The sequence below is a fragment of the Mirounga leonina genome, unplaced genomic scaffold (genome assembly GCF_011800145.1).
Source record: "Mirounga leonina isolate KUSES-001 unplaced genomic scaffold, KU_Mleo_1.0 Mir_173, whole genome shotgun sequence".
NCBI classification, from domain to species: domain Eukaryota; kingdom Metazoa; phylum Chordata; class Mammalia; order Carnivora; family Phocidae; genus Mirounga; species Mirounga leonina.
The window spans coordinates 67070375-67086689 of record NW_023270447.1 but is presented as its reverse complement, the minus strand read 5'-3'; positions in this window follow the sequence as shown (position 1 = coordinate 67086689).

The window sequence follows — 16315 nt, the reverse complement described above, 5'->3', positions numbered from 1 at the left end:
ATAAATAAATAAATAAATAAATAAATAAATAAATAAATAAATAAATAAATAAAATCTTAAAAAAAAAAAAAGAAATCACTGGTGTTAAGCCCACATCAGCCACCAAGACCTACTACCCAATCTAACCTTAGTTTCAGCTTGTCCCAGGAATGTAACCTTTAACCAGTTGTTCTGGAAGCACCTCTTCAGCACCAGTGAGGTAATCTACAGGATAGATGCCCACCTTTCCTCAAAGGAAGGTAACCTTGCCTGAAACAGTCTCCTCTTTGCTAGAATTATTTCTTGCCCCACCTCCTGCTGCCTATAAAACCTTCCATTTTGTACAGCTCCTTGGAGCTCCTTTCTCTCTGCTGAGATGCTGCCCAATTCATGAATCATTAAATAAAGCCAATTAGATCTTTCAATTTATTCAGTTGGATTTTGTTTTTTGTTTTTTGTTTTTTTTAAAGATTTTATTTATTTATTTGACAGAGAGAGAGACAGCGAGAGCAGGAACACAAGCAGGGGGAGTGGGAGAGGGAGAAGCAGGCTTCCCGCCGAGCAGGGAGCCCGATGTGGGACTCGATCCCAGGACCCCGGGATCATGACCTGAGCCGGAAGGCAGACGCTTAACGACTGAGCCACCCAGGCGCCCTGGATTTTGTTTTTTAACAGGTTGTTTCCACTTTGAGCTGTTATGGAGAATGCTGCTTTGAACATTCACGTACATGTTTTTTTGGGGAATGTATGTTTTCAATTCTCTTGGGCATATACATACTAGGAGTGAAATTAGTGGGTTGTGGAATTATGGTAACTCTATTTTAACCTTTTGAGAAACTGCCAGATTGTTTTCCAAGCAGCTGCATCATATTACATCCCCACTCGCAGGTCAAGAGGGTTCCAATTTCTCCACTTCCTCACCAACACTAGTTATTATCTGCTGTTTTGGTTATAGCCATCCTTGTGGGTGTGAAGTGACATCTCACTGCGGTTTGATTTGCATTTTCCTGATGGCTAATGGCGTTCACCATTCATTTGTAACTGAAAGGAATTTTTTTAACAAAATAAAGTTCAAATGTTCCCATTATAAAAGTAATTCATGCATATTATTAGATATTTTGGAAACAGATTTTTAAAAATTCAACCACACCCAAATAGCACCATCTAGAGGTAATCTCTGTAAATATTTCAGTGTTTCCTTTGAATATTTTTTTCTCTACTTTTTCTAAAATATGGCTGAAGTCACGTGGCATTTGTAATTTTTGCTTCTGGCATTTTCACCCAATATGATAAAATGGGAATTTTCCCATGGCTGGATGTAACAATGTCCTTAGCCATCCCCTTTTGGATGGTCTTAGGTCCTTTCCAGCTGCACATAATATTGTAAATGATGCAATAATACAGTGATTTGATACTGCTTTTTGATCTGTGTTCCATCTGTCCAGTAAGGCTGAGATCTTTGAGGACAAAGAATCTGTTTTCTCTTCCCTTTCTATCCATCAGCATCATCCTGGGATAGGACTTGGTACAGAGGACTTACTGAGTCTTCACTGCAGTACAGGCACTGTTCTAAACATTTGACACACATCAAAGCATTTAATCCTCACAACTTCCCCATGACTAAGTAATATTATTATCATCCCTATTTTACACATGAGGCAGCTGAGGTAGAGAAATTCGCCCAAGGTCATCAGCAAGTAAAGGACAGAGGGAGAATTTGAATCCAGGCAGCCTGGTTCCAGAGTCTGAACTCTTAACCGTCAGCCATACTGCTTCCCTGTGATGATGGGGACAAAGGGAACTGGTGATGGGAGACAGCAATCCCAGCTTTGGGAACCGGTTGGTTTCATGTTTGAAACCTGGCACCCAAGCTTCATCTCTTAATTGGGAAGGGAGGGTCAGGAAGCCTTGGGGGAAGGAAGTGATTCAGATCCAACTCACAGGACAGGAGCTTCCATCTGTGTCCACCCTTGCACCTTTCTATTAGCCCACAAAGCACCAGAGGGGTCTTTCTCATTGCAAATCCCATGTTGTCACTTCCCTGCTTAAAGCTCTCTACTGCCCTCAGGATAAATACCCAAGCCCATACCTAGCAGGCAAGGTTCTCTCTAGCTCCATCTCTCTCCATTCTCCACCTGGCTTCTCTTCTCTGCCTTACCCGCAGGTCCTTCAAACCCCACCACACTGGGTCTCACTCTCATACCTTTTGGACTAGTACCTTGGAGAGCTCTTTCCTACCTCACTCCTGCTTACTTTGGCCTCCCTCAAAGTCTGTCTAAGCACTCCTCTTTTCTAGAAAGCGTGCTACAAACCCCTTGACTGGATTGTGTCCCCTCTGCTAGACCTGTACTTCTCTCCTGACACTCACCATATTTCTTGTAATTGCTTCTCTTAAAAGCAATACTTTTTTATTCTAGAAAATTCAAATATAAGAAAAACAAAAGAGGATATGCTCACCCCACAACTTCAGTTACCAACTCAGTCAATTTGGTTTCACCTGAGCTCCCAACTCCTTCCCTCCTCCTGTATTATTTTTAAGCAAGTAATATAAAGCATTTTATTTCATCTGAAAATATTTTATTTAGCAAGTGCCTCTAAAAGATAAGGACTTTTGAAATCATAATTACTGTATCATCCTCATACTTTTGAAAGCCAATTATAATTTTCTTTTTCCAACTTTTTATTTTGAAAAATTTCAAACTACAGAGAAGTTGCATGAGTAAGTCAATGAACAACCCTAAATTTCTCACCCGATTCACCAATTGTTAGCTTCTTGCCACATTTGTTCTCTGAACCATCTGAGACTAAGTTACGAATATCATGATCTTTTATTCCTATACATCTCCACATATATTTCCCCCAAGCAAGGAGATTCTTCTATGTAACAATAATATGCTGATCATATTAGAGATTTAAGATAGATATGATAAAATATGCATAATACAATCCATATTCACATTTTGCCAAATGTACCAATGCTGTCCTTCCCCGAATTTTTTTTTTTCCAGTCCAGCACCTGATCCAGAATCATGCATTGCATTTTGTTGTCTTGTCTTTTTAGCCCCTTTAATCTGGAACAGTTAATTCTTTCATGACTTCGATGTTTCTAAAGGGCCCCTGCCTGTTTCCTAGCCTGACCTTGAATTGGGGTTTGCCTGATGGTTTCCCTCCTGGTTCTGCATCCCTCAGGTTCTGCATCTTTGGCAGGCCTGCTACCTTGATGACAGTGTGTCCTCAGGGCTTGATACTTGGAGGTGGATGGCCATTGTCTCACTATGATGATATTGATTTTGATTGCTTGATTAAGGTGTCCTATAATTACTTTAAAATTTTTAAATGATCTGGGGTTTTTTGTGGGGTTTTTTGTTTGTTTGTTTGTTTTTTCCTGCTAGACTGTGAGCTTCATGAGGGCAGAAGCCATGTCTGTTTTCTCCATCTCTGGATCCACCAAGCAAAGCAGATTTGTTTAAACTGGAAAGGTGCACCTACCCTGGGCCCCCAGACTTCCACTGTGTTCAGCTCACAGCAGCCTTAGGAGGGACTAATTGAGACCTCAGATGAAGAAAATGAGGCTTAGAAAGGACCTGGCTCCATAACAGAGTGATTTCCTCCAACTTCTACCTGAGCTGTTCCCTCCCTCCTAAGATTCTCTCTTTGGATGGCATCTGGGAAAAACCTCCCCCCTGCCCCCCTAAAAATTGGTTTCAATGGAAATAGAAATTCCCAAAAAGAAGGAAATCACATAGCTGCCCAGAGCCTAGGGGCTGGAGGAGAGAGGTGGGAGGCCTTATTTGCATTTTTTCCATTAACAAGCTGGAATCGAGCTAGCTCGCCTGGGGAGATAATTTGAGAGGGAAATCTTTGCATATTTTATTTAAAAGCACGCTGCGTTAGGCGGGTAATAACGCAGAGTGTGGTGATTAGGTGAGGCCTGCAGGGGGTGGGGGTGGGGTCCTTTCCCTCCCCTCCTCCTACCACCCTATCCCACCCCTCATCACCACCTCCCCCACCACCCCCGGTCCTGGGAACCAGCTTCCTTAAAGGAACAGCCTCCTTAGGCCTCAGAGGCAGGTTGGGGCTCAAGCCTCAGTACGTCTTGACATTTTCCTGCCCAGAGGTAGAGGTCCAAAACTGAGACACTAGCCCTGTGGTCTTAAGTGGCTGGGGTGATGGTGGGAGTGGAGGGTGGGAGGGGAATACCACCCCTATAGGGGAATTTTAAAAAATATGAGAGAGATGTATTGGTTGTCTCAATCATTGCAGAGGCAATCCTATTGGTATTTCATATCTGGGACCAAGGATGCTAAAGTGGGACCCTGCATTGCCTAGCACAGTGCCACTGAAAGAATTATTCAAAGGCCAAAGGCACGCCCTCCCCGCACGCGTGCACAAGCCTTTCCTGTGAGGCCTGCAAGGCTGTTGCATGGGTTTCAACCCAGACCTGCGTGCTTTGAGTAGTTAGCTGAATGGGCGGGGTCCTTGCTCCATTGCAAGTTGTCCGATCTAATACAAGTCACTTAACCTCTCAGAGTCTTCACTTCCTCTTCTATAAAAAAGGCATAACAATGCCTCCTTCTCAGTATAGTAGTGAGACAGCAATGGGAAAATAGAGGTTCTATTTTCTATAAGTGTTCTATAAACTACAGAATTCTTTTTTTTTTTTTAAGATTTTATTTATTTATTTGAGAGAGAGAATGAGATAGAGCATGAGAGGGGGGAGGGTCAGAGGGAGAAGCAGACTCCCCACTGAGCAGGGAGCCCGATGTGGGACTCAATGTGGGACTCGATCCCAGGACTCCAGGATCATGACCCAAGCCAAAGGCAGTCGCTTAACCAACTGAGCCTCCCAGGCACCCTAAACTACGGAATTCTGATCGCACATTAGAGGATGTAAGGAACTCCTGAGGGTAGTTATCCTTCTCTGGGTAGAGTTTATAAGGCCAAGGCGACCCTAAAACCATTCCCTCCTCACCAGTGAGGGACTCATTAGGTCACAAGGTCAGTTAACACTGCTTGTCCTTGACTATAGCTTCTCCACTGAAAAATGGGGTTCATTGCACCCTCTCTACAGCCAAATAACAGAACTGGAAGTGATTTGAGAAAATCTTAAATATTATGAAGAGGCAAGGTATGAGAAGTTTCCATAAGGTCATTTGTCATTTCAAAATGAGCCGGAAAAATCTGCCTTCTCCTCTCCCTGCCTCAATCTCCTCATCTGTTAGATGAGTGCATAGTCATTGACTCACCATCCCCAAAATGCAGATGCATGCATGCCCACCCACACATACACACACCCCCACGAACTAGAAGATCTTATAAAGAATTAGGGGAGTGTCTTAGTGTCTCACACAAAAGAAGTTTCATTATGGAGATGAAGGGGATGATTGCACCTGAGACAAATTGGGGAGGGGGGCAGGAAATCAATAAAAGAGTCTGTTCCTATCTGCCTGAGTTTGGGGATGGGAAGGAATTCAGGGGTAAGGTGGTTTGTGAGTCCTGGGATGCACAGGAAGCAGAATAAGTACACCTTCCCTTCCCTCCATTTTCCCAAAAGAAGGAGGAAACTGTCATTTAGAGCATTAACTGTAGGGGCACCTGGCTGGCTCACTCAGAAGAGCAAGTGACTCTGGATCTTGGGGTCATTAGTTTGAGCCCCACATTGGGTGTACAGATTACTAAAAAAAATAAGTAAAAAAATTTTTTTTTTAATCTAGGGTATTAAATGTAAAACTGTACCATGAGGCAGACACCAGCTCTCATTTCTCCCTCCCCCTTCCATTCCAATGGCAAGCTCCCCACTCTTTCCTGCTCAGTTCCACTTAGCCCCAGGTGGGTTGGTGGGGGTGTTCTCTAAGTTACAGAAGCCTTTCTGAGTACAGATGAGCCTCTTTCTCAGGCAAGGAGTCTGTAACTTTGTTTCTTCCTGGCCAGGTTTGGAGGGGCAGTGTGAGACTGCAGAGTAGTTTGTGGGTCCTACCAGAAATGGAACCCACCTAAAGTAACTTCTGTGTATTCACCTGTAAAATGGGATAGTAGAGAAAGGGCACCTCGGAAGGCCTGAAACACAGTGCCCATGCCCCTTGTCTGCTCTGTATCTCTACCTTCTTCCCATCCACGTCTCTGTCCCCATCCCCCAGTCCTCATCTTACCTCCTTCTCATCCTCTCCCACAGCACCTTCTCTCAAAACCATTCCATGTTCAGGAATACTAAAAGCAGAACCTCCCATGGAAAGTATTCCCAACTTTGCGAATAAAAGCAAACTTTACTTTTTTTTTTTAAGATTTTATTTATTTATTTATTTGACAGAGAGAGACAGCGAGAGAGGGAACACAAGCAGGGGGAGTGGGAGAGGGAGAAGCAGGCTCCCCGCAGAGCAGGGAGCCCGATGTGGGGCTCGATCCCAGGACCCTGGGACCATGACCTGAGCCGAAGGCAGACGCCCAATGGCTGAGCCACCCAGGCGCCCCAAACTTTACTTTTCTTTATAAAATTATTAATCACAAGCAATAAAGATTACATTATCAGTAGACTTCATTACAATTAATTTCAAAACAGCATAAAAATATCACTGTTTAGAAAACAAATGGTCAACTACTGAAATAAAGACATTTGCTTCTAGAAAGGGTGGAAAATAATATCAAGACAAATTAACAGGGGTGCCTGGGTGGCTCAGTGGTTAAGCGTCTGCCTTCGGCTCAGATCACGATCCCAGGGTCCTGGGATGGAGCCCTACATCTGGCTCCCTGCTCAACTGGAAGCCTGCTTCTCCCTCTCCCACTCCCCCTGCTTGTGTTCCCTCTCTCGCTGTCTCTCACTCTGTCAAATAAATAAATAAAATCTTTTTTAAAAAAGACAAAAAAACAACACATTGACCTGTAACAATTTTGCAATTTATAAAGCAATTTCAAGAGCATTTTTTTTAAATAACTAAAATAATCCTGTAAAGTAGATGGTACTTGGGGCACCTGGGTGGCTCAGTCAGTTAAGCATCTGCCTTCGGGGCGCCTGGGTGGCTCAGTCGTTGGGCGTCTGCCTTCGGCTCAGGTCATGATCCCAGGGTCCTGGGTTCGAGCCCCGCATCGGGCTCCCTGCTTGGCGGGAAGCCTGCTTCTCCCTCTCCCACTCCCCCTGCTTGTGTTCCCTCTCTCGCTGTGTCTCTCTCTGTCAAATAAATAAAATCTTTAAAAAATAAAAAAAAAAAAGCATCTGCCTTCGGCTCAGGTCATGGTCCTGGGGCCCTGGGATCGAGCCCCATGTTGGGCTCCCAGCTCAGCAAGGAGCCTGCTTCTCCCTCTCCCCCCACCTCAAGCTCTCTCTCTCAAATAAATAAATAAAATCTTTAAAAAATAATAATAATAAAGTAGATGGTACTTGTTTTCTTATCCCCTTCTAACAGATGTGGGAACTAAGGCTCCAAAAGATTAAATGAATGTATCTTTTGGTCACAGGACTAGTGAGCTTGGGAAGAGGCTGTAAAGCTTACAGTTTTCTAAGGGGTACAAGGAAGAGAAAGGGACTAGAGATGGGAAGGTCAGATGGGGCTGCTGGTGATGAGTGGGATGAAACTGGACAAGGAGTAAGTGGGGTGGGGCTAATACGCTCAGGACAGGATGATAATGGCATCTGGGCATGGAGACTGGGGTGGGGCTGAGTAGGAAGAAATGAAGAAATGTACAGAGGTAGGTAGGGGGTGGAAGTGGGGCAGTGTGGAATTTGAGGGGGTAAGAGCACTGATCCTGCAGCCACACCATCTGGGTTTGAATCCTGGCTCTGCCTCCTACCGAACTGTGGGAATTTAGGCAAGTTGCTCAACACCCCTGGGCCTCAATTTCTTCATTCACAGAATGGGGATGGTAATGGTATCTTTCTCCTATGGTCACTGTGAGGATTAGCTAAGTTATCACGCGTAAAGCGCCAAGAACAGTGCCTGCCCTGCACAAAGGAAGTGCTCTATGGGCACGCTCTCCCCCACCTCTCCCTTCCCCTCTTCCTCCTCCTCTCCCCTCCCCATCCTGCTGCTTCTTTCTCTTGTTGTCGGTTAGGGAACCGGGAACCGGTTTGGGCTGAGGTAGAGAAGTGAGGTGGGAAGCTGGTTAGAGGATGGTTAGAGGATGCGCTGGCTGTTGCGGGAGCAAGAATAACACGTGGACTCTGGTGGGAATAAAGTGGGAGCGAGCACGGCATGGAAAGCCTCCAGAACAGCCAGAGAAAAGATGCTCTGGGCTTCTTCACAGGAGTCTGGACACACACATATTCACCTGTATACACCAGCATGTTCTAGATGGAGCCTATGTTGGGCTCTTGTGGGACCAAATTCAGTTTGGGCCTTTTAAGGGAGTCTTGTAGGCTCCCATGGTGACGCCCAGTGACCCTGGTATAGAACCCCTCTTTACAGAGGACTGGCTTCTGGGGTTCCCAGTCTGCACCCATTACTACCCCATATGCACCCAAACTGTGACAGTCCTGGGGGTGTACCTGAAGACAGAGGTATGTCTGGCTCACAGACAAGTGGGCTATTTTACTGACTTTATTATACTACCAGCATCCCAGGAAGTGATGTGCTGTCTCAGACCAAACTGATCAGAGGGAACATCTGTCAGAGCTGTGCAGATAAAGCCCCTTTCCACATTGCAGTTCCTGGCTCAAAAAGACGCCTCTGTCTCTGGGGCAGTGCCCTGCTTCTGAAGCCTCGCAGGTCCCAGGTTCCTGCCTCCCCAGGGCAAGTCCTCTTCCCTTTTCCTACAATGCTCTTTTCCTCACCTACTTTTACTCATCCTCCAGGGTGACCCCAGCTCCTCTGTGAACTCTTTCTAGATCACCACTTACCTCCCTCATTCCTCTTTCCACCCCAGACACAGAAGCAGGCTCTCCATTCGCTAGGTTCCCATGGCAATGTGTTTCCCAAATATGATCTCTGGAAGATGATCTATGAAAAAAGGGTTCCATGCTCAAATAAATTTGAGAAACCCTTTTCATCGGCTGCTCTCCTCCCAGGAACTCACAACACATACAGTAAATGAAACAGTAAAGGCCCTGAAGAGTCCTGCAGTAAAAGTAAAAAGGGGCACCTGGGTGCCTCAGTCGGTTAAGCGTCTGCCTTCAGCTCAGGTCATGATCCCAGGGTCCTGGGATGGAGCCCCACGTCGGGCTCCCTGCTCAGCGGGAAGCCTGCTTCTCCCTCTCCCTCTGCCCCTCCTCCTGCTCATGCGTGTGCTCTCTCTCTCTCAAATAAATAAATAAATAAAATATTTTTTAAAAAAAGAAGTAAAGAAGTCCAGTTTGCATGGTTAAACCCAAGCCCTTTGATCTCGGAAATCGCTTACTTCCTGTCTATTATTCTGGAAAGTGCTTCCATAGCGCCGCATACAGACTTCCATTAACACTTATTAGACTGCACCCTGATTACTCATGTCTGGGTCTGTCTCCTGGAGAGACTGTGAAATCCCTGCGGGCTGGGACTGTCTCTGATTCATCTGGGTCCCCGGTGCCTAGCAGAGAGTCTGGCACATGGAGACAGTAGTAAATATTTGTTCAATGCAGGGATTTCCTGTCTGGGACTAAGATGGGGACATGAAGGCAGGTTCCTGGCAGCACCTGGGAGGAGATGACAGTGGTGACAAGAGCAGGGTGACACAGATATGCTTGCAGACTGTGGGGTTCTAGGCCTTCCGGGGATATGATTCATCCTGAGGGATCAGGGACAGAGATGAGGGTGTCCAGCATCTCTGGGGATTCAAGCACCCGAAGTGGCCTCCGTGGCCGCAGTGGCCTGAGAGAACCCAAGGAAGGGTGGGACCTCATCAGCTTGGGAGGAGCTCGGCTGTCCTGCATGTGGCAGGACACCACAGTGTGGGTCGGGCTGGGCCAGCATACACCCTCTTTGGAGAGCCTGGCTTCCCTGACTCAGCCACTGCCCTGTCGTTCCCTGGACCTTGGGGCACTGAGGGATGGTTCTGTGAGGAACGAGGCTAAGCCAGCGATTTCATTCCCTTTCCTGAGAGGGAAAAATCTCCAAGGCCCTTGAGGAAGGTCTTTGTGGACTAGACAGTAACTTGCAAGACACCAAACCCTGGGGACAGATCTGGCCAGCACGCATGCAGGAACCAAGAAGGCCTCGCAAGCCAAGCGAAGCAAGTGGAGTCACTGGAGAGCCTCAGAAAGGTCTGAAGTTGGAGGAGCCTTGTGGAAGCCCACTCTAGACCAGTGAGGGTGAATGGAAGGAGTGGGCTGGAGACGTGCCTGGGAGTGGAAGCAGAGCACCTGGTGATTGACGAGGAGGGCCCCCAGATGACTGAGTGGAGCGAGGAAGTTTGTGAGTGGGGAGAAGGTGGCTCAGCTTGGGACTTGGGAAGTTTAAGGTGCGCTGAGGCATCGGGTGGAGCTGTCCAGTAGGTAGCTGACTGGGGGGGGCGGTGCGGGGCAGAGGCCCTGCTGGAGACAGAGGTTGCGGAGGGAGTCTCACGGACGGGAGAGGACTGAAGTCACAGAGTGGAGGAGATCGCCAGAGGAGTGTGCAGAGAAGCGGCCCCAGGACAGCCCAGGGGAGCGTCAAGGGAGCTGCTTGCCCTGAGAGCTGAATGCTGACTGCTAGAGCCTGGCTAGAGGAGTCTAAGCAACAGGCAGCGCCAGCCTCCCACCCACAGGTCCCGTCCCACACCTGTGTTCTCACTTGCACAGCCCTGCACTCCAAGCGGGGAGCACACCCCGCAGCCCCTTTTGCTCTCCCCCCCCACGGCCCCGCCCCTCCCTGCAGACCCTGGGGTTAATCCTCCCCTCCCCCAGATTAGGGGCGCTGCCCCGCTTTGTGCGCCCAAGTGCCGGAGGCGATAGCCCTGGGAGGCTCGCGGCCGTCCGGGCAGCTGAGGTGGGGAGGGCGGAGTGGGGCGCGGGGAGGAGACACAAAGAGGGGGAGGGACCCCGACTGCAGCTGTCCCGCGAGGGGACCGGGACAAAGGGCCTGCTGGCGGGCCGGCCCGAGCCGTTTTCATGCTTGTTGGGATTAGGCGCAGGAAACGTCGCTCCCAGTCGTGCGGATCAGCAGTCCGGGGCGCACCCGCGCGTGGGGCGGGCTCGGCCCCGCCCGCCCCCCGCTTTGTGCGGAGCCGGGGCTCCCGGCGGCGCCGGGCTCCGGGGAGGCCGCCCCTTTGTCTGCGCCTTTCCGGGGACGAGCCCCGCCCGGGCCCGCTGAACACCAGCTGAACGCGGGCCTCCAGCCCTCTCCTTCTTCCCCAGCGCGGAGCACTGGAGCTCCACCTTGACCCCCCCGCCATGGGGCAAGGTCATGCCCCCCCCCCCCCCCCGCCCGAGGCCCTCTGACTGCTCCCACCCCACGGCCGGAGCCTTCTCGCCTCCCGGGTGGGGACCTAGCCCCTACCCGGGCCCTGACCTTAGTAGGACGAACCCCCCTTTCTCACGCTACCTCCCCCTTTCCTCCCGCCAGTCCCATAACCAGATGAATCTCTTCTCAAATCTGGTGATAAATGAGAATGGAGCGATTAGAGGATCGACCGGTTCTGAGCCTGGGTTTTGGGGGAAGGAGCTGGGCAAGGATAAGTTTTGGCCAGAGAAGCCTCCAGGCCTGGAGAGGAAAAGCAGACACATTTCTGGCTGTCAGGTGCTGGGGCTGGGAGAGTCTCAGGGGTCTGCCGGAGTGTGGACACCTCCCCAGGCTTGGTGCAGTCTTATTTCTGAGAGGCATTGAGGGAGGAGGAGGGAGCACGCATGTGGGGTCTGTGGCCAGGAGTGTGAATTTGTGAGTCTGAGCGAATTTGTGTGTGTGTGTGTGTGTGTGTGTGCGCGCGCGCGCGCGCGCTCATGCATAGGTGGGGGCCCCTGTGTCTGGGGGCGTCTAGGGGATGTGGGCATGTATATGAGTGTGGGTTTGAGGTCTGGCTCAGACCCCAGAACGGCCCCATCTCATGCTCCTCTTCTCACCACCAACATTTCATTAAACTCATGGGTCTGGGATTCAAGGCCCTTTAGCAACGCTTTTAATAGCACAATGGCCCAGCTGCATTTCCTACCTCTGCTGGCTCCCCATCCTCTCCTTGTCAGTTAATAACAGCTCAGGTTCGCTTCTTTGTGCCAGGCTCAGGTGTAAGCCTTTTACATGTGTAAACTCATTTATCTCTCACACAATCTTATGAAAGAAGTACTAATTATCCCCATTTGACGGTTGAGGAAAGTGAGGCATAGCTAGGAAGTGGAGGATCCAAGACATCTGGGTCCAGTCTACACTAGAAATCACTATCCTCTGTTGCTTCAACTTTTACTCATTCTCTAGGCACTTCTTCCTCCAGGGAGGCTTCCTAGATCAGGTGCTCACAGATTTTATTGATTTCCTGTTCCTGTCACCTGTTCCAGGATTAGGAACCGCTTGTAGGAAACAGAGGCTGGTAGGGCACAGGCCGTTACCAGGGGGCATTCAATCTCCTTAGAGATGGTCACCACACAGAGCCCTGATAAGCCAGGTTGGGGAGCTCACCCAGCACATTCTGAAGCCTCCTCATACCCCCAACTCTTTATACTCTTCCTTAGTTTCCCACTTCACTCCCTGCACCCCAGGCTTTAACCCCATCCCCTCGGCCACACTTAAAGGAGATGACCTCCTATTAGAGAAAGTTTTCATGGAACTAGCCCATTCTTCTCTCCCCAGAGGACCCAGCCCAGCACGGCCTCCCCGCCAATCCCTTCCATGCCTCATCCTGTTCCTGGGACCTGCTCAGGCCTCTGCTGTGTGCCCTGCCCCTGTGGGGTCTCTGGCTGTCAGCTCCAATCTCATCCCTCCTTCCTCCTTGTAAGCAAGACTCTTCAGGTAGTACCAGAAACCTAGTTGGACTTCCTCGCTGCTGGTCACGGGATTCCATTCCGGCTGGAAGGGGAAGGTGGCTCATTGGTTAATTCTCTCCCTAGAGCATGAACCTTCCCTACTCCCCTCCCAGTCCCAGGGACTAACTAATCCCCACCCAATGACTTTAAAACAAGCTCTCAAGTAAAGCAGTCTCCGGGGAAGACCTGAACAGAGGGCCAGCCCAGCTTCCCCTCTCCTAGGTTCAGAGTGGTTTATGCATTAGTCTCTGGGATGCGAGTCTCCTCTGCCTGAGCAGGGCAGAGGCAGGCTCCACAGGGCCTGGTGGGTTTTGATGCATACAAAGCATCTCCAGGTTCGTTTCCTCATTCACGCTGACCCATTGCCACAGGTGAAGAAGCCGAGGCAGTCTAGAAAGCCTCTGGACCCTGTCTGCCCCACATCAGAAGTCCAGAAATAACTCCAGCACTTCCTGTCATCAGGCCTCCAGGCTACCTGGTGGGCAACGGCATCCCCTGGGGTCCTGCCTCAGTTTCTCTGCCCCAAACTCTGGCCTGGCTGTGCCCTAACTCCCTCCTCTTGCCCGGTTTCTTCTGTTTCTTCTCTCGCTCCCCACCACACCAGGGGCTGGGCCTGCCCCTAGAGCCTCAGTGACTGGCAGGGCCCCATATGATCCACCACCCTGGCTCCTTGGTCTGGCTTTATCTTTTTCTCAGTTCAGACAGCTCTTTTATGGAAAGGAATACTAGGCAGCTTTATTTTTAAAAGCTTTTTTTTTAAGATGCCTTTCAAATTTTGGATTCAAATTCCTTAAGGAAAAATTTGATTTTTTTTTTAAAGAAAAATGTAAGTGTGCATCACAAAAGCACGATTTATAATAACTCTCATTAATGCAGTTTACTCTGTGCCAAGTAGAGTTCTAAGCATTTTGCACATTATATATTCATTTAATCCTTGCAACAACCCTGTGAGGTCCTTACTACTATTGTCTCCATTTTAAGATGAGGAAACTGAGGCACAGAAAAGTAAATTGACTTGCCCAGGGTCACAGAGACAAAAAGCAATGGTGCGAACGTCCAAATCCAGGGGTCTGGCTTCAGAGTCTGTGCTCTTAACTGCTGGCTGTGCTCAGAAGAGCCTTCACACATTTAGGAAAGAGCCCCTTCTAAAAATTCACTATCTTGTGCTCTTAGAGATTGACGTTGTCTCTTTGTTAGAGATCTCCATGATTAAAGTCGTTAACCTTAAAAATAAAACTGTCAGTTATTTTACCAGGAAAGATGGGTTTATTTGAGGGTAGCAAAGCTTGCAATTCAGAATAAACAAGCTTCAGCAAACCACAGGCAAGTCCAGAGAACAAAGGAGAAGAATGCTCTTTTATAGAGGAAAGGGGGAATTGGGAGGAGCTGTTATAAACAAAAAGTCCATTGGAGTAATCCGGGAGTTTGAAGTGTAGTGGTGGTCACTGGCTGAGTTGTGACAGCCTCTCATTGGCTGGGCTGTTGCCCCGCAGGGAGAAAACCTTTCTTCTTCCTGCTCCGGCATTGAAGTATCTGCTTCTTCCTGTTGGGAATGCAAGGTAGTCTCTTCCTGTTGGTTATGCAATTGACTGGGAGTGATAGTGGGTGAGAGCTCCCCCTTCTGGCCTCCCTGCTGCTTTTAAATGAGGTTTCCTTTTATTAATTTTCCATTATTCGCATTTAGCTATATAACTCTTTGCTAGAACGACATCCCTTAATAAGTGGAATTTGTTAAAACTGGTTCAGTGTTGTTTCTGTTTAAATGGCAAATGTCAAGGTGACAAGAATTATTAATACCTTGGGGCTCCTGGGTGGCTGAGTTAGCGAGAGGCCGACTTTTGATTTGGGCTCAGGTCATGGATTTCAGGGTCCTGGGATCGAGCACCAAGTTGGGCTCTGCACTCAGCATGGAGTCCGCTTCAGATTCTCTCCCCTTTTCCCTCCCGCTCACTCTTTTTCAAATGAATAAATAAAATCTTTAACAAAACAAACAAAAAATACCTTGGGTCACTGTTTCAGTGAAAAGTATACTTTGTGAGGTTTAAAATATATAAACCTTGTTGGGGAGAAGTACAGGGGGACATTAGATTTCTCTGCAATGTTTCAGTTTATAAAAGGAGAACATAATTTTTATTTGTATAATTAAAAACCAATAAAAAATATGCCTTTATTTAATCAATCAAAAAATGCCTTCTGTGGTAGGCAGCCTCTACCTCCTGGTAATTAGTCTTATATAATACCCTCTCTTTGAGTAACTTGCTTTTTTATTTTTTCTACATTTATTTATTTGAGAGAGAAGGTGCGTACAAGCGAGTGGGGGGGAGGGGCAGAGGAAGAGAATCTCAAGCAGATTCCCCGATTGTGGACCCCACGCGGGGTTCAATCCCATGACCTATGAGATCATGACCTGAGCTGAAATCACAAGTTGGATGCTTAACCAACTAGGCCACCCAGGCGCTCCTTAAGTAACTTGCTTTTAACCAATAGAATATGACAACACTGAGGGGTTATCCCTTCCATGAGTAGGTTGCAGAAACTAATGACCTCTGTCTTGCTAGTACTCTATCACTTTCTTGGCTTGCATGCTTTGATGAAGTGAGTTGCCATGTTGGAAGAACCCACATGGCAAGGAATGGAAAATGACCTCCCTCGAGGAACTGAATGCTCCCAACAAATAAGACCACAGACCCTAGACTGACATCTTGATTGCAGCCTTGTGAGAGATTCCTGACCTACAGAAATCGTGAGATAACAAACGTGTATTATTTTAAGTCCCTAAGTTTTAGGGTAATTTGTTATGCAGCAATAGATGCCTTTCTTTATATAGTGAATTTTTTTTTTAATCTTTTTTTTTTTTTTAAGATTTTATTTATTTGAGAGAGAGAGAATGAGAGACAGAGAGCATGAGAGGGAGGAGGGTCAGAGGGAGAAGCAGACTCCCTGCTGAGCAGGGAGCCTGATGTGGGACTCGATCCCGGGACTCCGGGATCATGACCTGAGCCGAAGGCAGTCGCTTAACCAACTGAGCCACCCAGGTACCCTATAGTGAATTTTTGAGAAACTAATTATTAAGTCATCATACAAACCCATGTAAAAGAAAAGGTCTAGTCTAGATTGGCACAGCAAATATCTGAAGTCATAGACATGCACTATAACCACATCTGTCAGCACCATCTGAGGAGCCTAACTCAAGTCTTTTGCAGTCAGGGCACCCTTCAGGGAGGTGGTGGTTCAAAGGCAGGGTTGAGTAGGAGTGTGGGGGCGGGGAGGGAGAGAGCATATGTATCCCTCACCATCAATGCCTACTGCCCCCCCCCAACCTTCAGGCCCAAAGGTGCCTTAGGACAAGGGCAATCCCATACGGGGCTCTCAGGCTGAGGCCAAGTCGCCCCTGTCAGACCAAGAGGCCCCTGAGGAGAAACTTCTTGTCACCCCCATCAGCCACAGCAGGCTGAATTACTCCTCCCCAGTGACTTTCCTCCCGTCTTTCCTCCCGTCTGTCCCCTA